Raw genomic sequence first — 6,000 nt, forward strand, 5'->3', positions numbered from 1 at the left:
CCACTTGGAGTCTCTTGCCTCCACTTGGAGATCTAGATCCTCTTACTCATCACAAGGCGAATTCCCTGATCCAAGTGTCATTTTGGAAGCTTCCTGGGCATTTGACACCTTGCAGAATGACTGTGCCACTTGGCCAATCTCGCCCAGCACAGGTAGCCTTCATTGCTTTTGACATTCAGCGCAGGTACAGAGTGGAGCAGTTGACATTCAGCGCAGATGCTCAGTGGAGCAGCTGACATGATCCAGAAATAGCTTGTTTTTTAGTGTTTTCAGGTGGAGAACTGATTTTCAGTGCTGTGGTTTGCTGACCTTGTTCCTCTAGGGGTAGGAACAACATGTTTATGGACTTTGGATCCCTCAGATTATCGACATTTCATGCTTCATGCTGTTAGGCACAAAAATGTCTATAACACCATATATCAAGCATGAATATGGGAATCAAACCAGAAGATCCAACCAGGGTATCCCGAGGCTAAACCACCTCACTTCCTCGATAGAAACCAATATTTACCCTAATCCATCCTAGATCACTAGGCCAACATAATAAACATGTAATAACATGCCTTTCCATCATCTCCACCTGATCACTAGGCCAAAGAAGCATGGATTCCACCCGATTTGTCCACCTGTCCTGTGAGGAATTTTCTTGTCTCCTAGTCTCTCAAGCTTTGTAGTAATCCACACCCGATTTCTAGGCACTAAATAGATACCCACTCTCCAAGCTTTACTACATATTCGAACCTGGAATTACTAGGCCCAATGGAGAGAAGTCCACCTATTCTATTCACCATATATCTTGCCATTCACTGGCAAGGATTCCTAGCCCCACCGAGGCAACACAATCTTGGCTTTACGACAATCCATAGTCTAGATCGGGGGTTACTAGGCCTGTGGATTTAACTTGATCCACAGTTTGGTTCAGGGACCACTAAGAAATGTCATCTATCATTCAAAAATCCACCTCACTCAGCTTCGAATCCTAAAACATGAGAATCCTATCACACCATGGTTATCTGAAAATCGCTGAAAACAATATCACACATGCAAAAACACATGCCATAACAACAAAAGAACCATATGAAGTAACATGCATGCCATATCTAGCAAGGAAAATGCACATGAAAATGATACCTATAAAGAATATTGTTGCAGTTGCTTGACCTTACTCTTCCTTACTGACTCCTTCCTTCCTCTTAACTCCTTTCCTTTCTTGACCCAATGCCAAAGTGCTCCAAGAAAAATATAAGTGTCCAAGAGTGAGAGAGAGAGAGAGAATAATGAGAGAGCTCTAAAACTTAACTGAAAAAGGTTACAAACTAATCCTCAGAAGACTTTTTATCAATTAGGCCTCTATTTTCTTCATTTTCCATTATTTTCCTTCATTTTCCTCCTCACATGCAACCTGTGACATTTACCCTTCCCTTTTAGCTAATTTCCATTATTTTCATAAATAAATGTGCCAAAAATGCCATTTTGCCTTTCCAAAGCCTTTGCCTTTGCGTTTTCCAATTTCCTTAGCCATAATAAATGAAATAAACACCCACTAGGATGGTTTTCCCAACATTAAGCTTGGAATAAGTGTCCCATCAACCCTGGTTATTATTTTTTCCTATATTAACTTTTATTACATGGAATTTTTACCAAGGCTCTTACATGTAGGCATTTTCTTACCTTGTAAGATTCTCTTCTCTTTATCATCATCTAAGCCCGTAATAGCCTTATCATATAAATCTACCTAAGTCCTATGAATGTGCAACCAATTCATACCAAACAACATATTGTATGATATCAATGGAAGCACATTTAGATGTGATGATATAAAAATCTCATTCAACTCAAATACACAAGACCTTACCCACTGATGAATTCTTTTCTTGGTACATGCAGCCAACTCCACCAACTAAGAATTTGCATGAAATTGTTTATTCAAAAACCACTTATCCATTCAGTCAGGGCTGATGTAACTATAGTTAGATCGAAGGTCAATAAAAATATAAATAACTTAATAAAAAATCCTACCTTCCATCTCGATAATAGATTTTTGATGATCAACCTTCCTATTATCCAATGCTGCATAAATCGAAGGAATACTTTGCCCAACATCCCCAACTATCTGTGCCTCTTGAGCACTATAAATTTGAGGTTAACCACCCTAATTTTATGGACAATATCTCCTGCAATGATCCTTCTCACAACAGGCTTACTGTCATCACCCTTGTTCTACTTCTCAGACTGAAATCTCTGTCCTCTGTCAACTGCATTGAATTTCTTATACGATGTTTCATTTTTCTTGTCATCTGTATCATGAGGTTTTCATCTCTTGTTATCCCACTTTCCTTTATTCTTCTCATTACCTTTCCAATCCTACATCGACTTAGACTTACACTTCGATTTCTCATAACAATGCTTCAAATTTTTTATGCCTTCCCCTAGTAATCTAGGCTAATCAAACTCAATCCAATCCTTGAATGATATCGACAACCCACTAATGGATCTCTAAATCTTTGCTTTCTCCTCCTTAAGATAAGTCACATATCTCAATACGTCCAATATCCTGCTAGTATACTCCTCATGAGTCATCAATCCCATCTTCATCTCTAGAACCCCTTTTATCTATCATCGCAGTATCTTTCACATAAATACTTCTTCTTGAAAAGTCTCTCAAAATCACTTTAGGTCAACTCCTCTTCTCTAATTCCTCCGAAATTCTTCACATCTTCCCACCAAATTTCTACTTTTCCTTTAATACTGAAAGTAGCTATTTTGGCTTTCATATTTTCTAAATAATCATGCAATCTAAAAAACATATTCATCCTAAGCAACCAATCTTCTTCACCTAGTTACTTATTCATTTCTCCATAAAATTTAGGAGGCTTTGCTTTCTTGAAATCCTCTCAAGAGTACCACTTCTCACTCGTTCTATACAGATGGTGGCAGTGATGATAGTGATGTCTCTCTGACCCAAAACTAGAGTAGAACCTCTAGTCATTACCCCTCCTTTCAGGTGTATCTAAGAACCCTGCCATCCATGTCTATTTCATCCCTGTCAAACTTGTTTACTAATTGAGATCTACTACCATAGGCACCATTGGTCCTTTCCTCCTATCCATTATATATCCTAAGTGGTCCCTATCTTACAAATCTGATAGACACTAAAGGATGAATGCATTAACTTTTCTTTATTTTCTTCTACCTTGGTAAGTATTTCCCGTGACTAAATGATCCTATAATTATATATGCCTTACAAATTTTGATTTCTATTTAAACTTCTACATGGATTGGGTATGTCAAGCGAGTACTCATCGCCATGTTGTACATCTTATCTGTACAGAGAATCACGTGAACTCTCGCCCACCATTCTGATAGTAATCTTGATATTCTTCTTCCTCCAAACATACCATGTTAGATAAACCAATTATAAACGTGATTAAATGTACCTCAATGATGTTTATGGGAGGCTATCTCATCTTCGCAATCAATCTTGGTTAGCACAACATATATAATACATAAGGAATTCAACACATCAATCATCTCCACATTAACTTTAGGATGACACAAGAAAACAACAATGACCATCACAATGCATTCATAGCAACACATAAACAATTGACATGCATGCATGACAAACACATTCCTCTCATCCAGTCCAAGTGTTTGAACTTGAGAGCTCTGACACCAATCTATAACCACCCCTGACACATTTACCCAATTTCACTAGATTTCCAGGGTAAACATGAGACAAAGAGCTACTATAATATGACTTAACCTCCCAACTCTAGTTAAGGAAGTGAGGTATATGACTAACCACAAAATGACAATTCGCAACATCACTCAGGGCTATAGGAACACTTAGTGACCAAACAACCACCCTAGGTGAACAAACCCTGAGTTGGGGCTCCTTTTCACTGACCTAGGCTCCCAACCACGTGCATGAAAAGGCTTGGGTGTAGTTGAGGGCCTCCAACTACATGTACAACATTTCATGAGTGTGGTTGTGACCCAGCTTGCCCAGTTTAGAGGGTGTAGTCCCAAGATATGAGCCATAATTCCAGGTCAACCTCTAGATTATTGCCTATAAATTCTTGAGACATTCCAAGATGATACATGGCATGACAACAAGGCTAAAAATTCAAACTCAAGTCATAAAATTGGCCTAGATTAACCAAAACAAACTAAGAATTCTGCTAAACACATGGTAAACATGTAAGCTACAAGTCATGAATGCATATCTAATCATAAGGGCTTGAGATTCATGTGATAATCACCAAGAAGGATCTAGGAGATCTCCACATAACCACAATAACACTTATTAGTCCATGCATTCATCAACCATTAATAAAAATATTTCAAGAGCCATAGTAATATATATCACATAACCATCATATAACCAACATACAAACAATGTCAACTCAACCATAATATTGCTAACATAATCACTATAAATATAAATGAATCACAATAGAAGAATAAATATTATTAACATATGATAATACCAGCCAAGTAGTGAATTCCATGTACCACCCAAGCATAGATTGGGATGAACCAAATCTCTCTTTCAGGCACTCACCCCTGCATCATATTCTAGGCATGAATGTGGGATCTCATGGAATAAACCAAACAAAAAAAATCTAGGGCTGCGATAGGTCAACCCACTTAAACCCTGATCCACAATGTTTCCATCTCCATGGTCACACATCACTAACACCTACTAGATCGATCTCTACTTCAGTTTTTCAAGGCTCCAGGAACTAGTAACTCAACCCACAACCTTCCAAGGATCTAGAGAATTTTTCCAACCCCCTCTAGGGACTAGTAACTCAACCCACGAAGGGATCCAAAGTGTTTGTCTCAACCTAGGATTTAGGACTAGTAACTCAAGGGCTTTGAGAGCATTTACTCCAACACACAGCCGTAAGGAATTATGAGCACCAATCAGAAAAACATCGAGTGGAAAAACCACAACATTATGGCTATCCAAGAAATGGCAAGGAAAGGATAAAACCACTATCAATCTAGGAAATATTCCATGCCAATGACAACACATAACCATAAAATCACATGCATATACCACACATCCATAAATCGGCAAGGAATTTACACACACAACTTGTTACCTGCAAAACAATCCATCTATAGGTACTAATCCAATTGTTCACATGCACTTTCCTAATTTCCTTTTCCTTCTTTTTCCAATCCAAGTGAAAATTAGAGTGCTCCAAACATGCCCTAAGAACGCTCTAAGTGTACAAGAGTATGAGAGTATGAGAGAATAGAAGAGAGATTAAAAAATGAACTGACAAAAGGTTAAATTGTCAAAAGATGTGAACTAATCCTCAAAATCCATTTATTTTTGAGGCCTCTATTTTCTTCAGCTTCCTTTCAATTTCCCTTCTATGCAAATATGTGTCTCTTGATCTCCCTTTTCTCCTACTTTCCTTTATTTTCATAAATAAAAGGTCAATTAATGCCACTTTTCCTTTTCCAATTTGAATAACCATTTATTAATCACCAGTGATACCCATCACTATGTTCTTTCCTGACATTCAACTTGGAATATGTGTCCCATGACCATGGTCTTATTTTTTTTACATAGAAAATCAACCAAGGATTGTTAAAAATGAGTTGGCTTCATAACACTACTCTCATAACCAGTGTAATTAATATAGGCAACAAATCTATTTAGATACCAATGTACACACAAGACTTCAATGAATGCACAAAATTTTAAACATAGTCCACGATATTCAAAACTCAAAATAGAGAATGGATCAAACGCATAGTGCACGACCTCCGAAACTAAGCAAATAGTATAGAGAGGCATTATGTCAAGTTTCAATGTAGATAATACTTCACACTTTTTCAACATCCTACTTTATTCAGTATAGAGGTTACACTTCATTCCAAGGCACGAACATTAATAAGATAATTAACGCTCCAAATTTTCACTGGATGCATAGGAAATTGTCATAATGGACAAAGTAGGAACAACTCTCTGTGGGA

Source organism: Pinus tabuliformis, chromosome 4_2 (genome assembly GCF_031772625.1).
Source record: "Pinus tabuliformis cultivar Carrire ecotype Pingquan chromosome 4_2, CPIR1, whole genome shotgun sequence".
NCBI classification, from domain to species: Eukaryota; Viridiplantae; Streptophyta; class Pinopsida; order Pinales; family Pinaceae; genus Pinus; species Pinus tabuliformis.